The sequence below is a fragment of the Corvus brachyrhynchos genome, unplaced genomic scaffold (assembly GCF_000691975.1).
Source record: "Corvus brachyrhynchos isolate BGI_N302 unplaced genomic scaffold, ASM69197v1 scaffold688, whole genome shotgun sequence".
Taxonomy (NCBI): Eukaryota; Metazoa; Chordata; class Aves; order Passeriformes; family Corvidae; genus Corvus; species Corvus brachyrhynchos.
In genome coordinates, this window is record NW_008239448.1 from 54,460 (window position 1) to 55,581 (window position 1,122).

Here is a 1,122-nt window from a genome sequence, read left to right on the forward strand (position 1 = left end):
TATCCACGATGGGATGCTTGGTTCCTCCCTCTGGGTGGAGCATCTCACAATGGGGTAACGAGTCATGAGGCAAAGTGTTGATTAGGCTCATTAACAGAAGATAGTCCGGAGGGAGTTATCTCTGAGTCAGGCGGCAGGACAATGATGGGCAATTAACAGAAAGATAGTCTGGGGGGAGGAGGCAAGGAAACACTGCCCCACCTGATTTCAACGGCTGATGGGGATGGTAATAGAATACACTGCAACCCAGGACAACCAGCAGAGAAGATAAGCCAGGTATCTAATCTTTAGATTTTGTTGTCTGCAGCAAGAGTCAGCAGTTTGAGACAAAACCACTTCTGACAGGTCTCACACTGAGTTTTGGGTTTCTATATTAAATTACTCTGCTTTATAAAGTGTTAATTGTTTCACAAATATAGTTTTCTAACTAAGACTTAGTAATTTCCTAATTAAACTTCTCCCACACTGGTGCAAACTTAAGCAGCAGGAGAGAGAGCAACCAAACAGTCATGAAAAATCGTAGATGTTATCACAATTAAAACACACACCAGTAATTTATTATGTGTACAAACATGAAATGTCACGTCTTATAATGAGAGCTGTAGTCAATGCTGTGAATTTTAAATGCTACACGATGATGGAATACCATAAGAAAGACCGAGAAGGACTTTTTGCTAGAGCATGCAGTGAAAAGACAAGGAAGAATGGCTTCAAACAGAAAGAAAGTTTAGATAAGATATGAGGAAAAAATTCTTTATTATGAGGGTGGTGAGGCACAGAAACAGGTTGCCCAGAAAAGTTCTGGATGCCCCATCCCTGCAAGTGTTTAAGACCTTGTTGGATGGAGCTCTGAGCAACCTAGTCTAGTAGAAGTTGTCCCTGCCCACAGCAGGGGGCTTGAAACTAGATGGTCTTTAAGGCCCCTCCCAACCCAGGCTGTTCTATGATTCCATGACACAATTCTTAGCAATACCTTTCCTACTGGATTATGTTTTCTGGGATTTCAACCCAAATTTATACATAAATCAGTGTTTATGTATATAAATCAGTACTCCCTGAGTAGTGCTTCAGGCACTGAAAAAGTGCCTCAGGAAAAAACCTTATATTAAATGAAGGTTTACA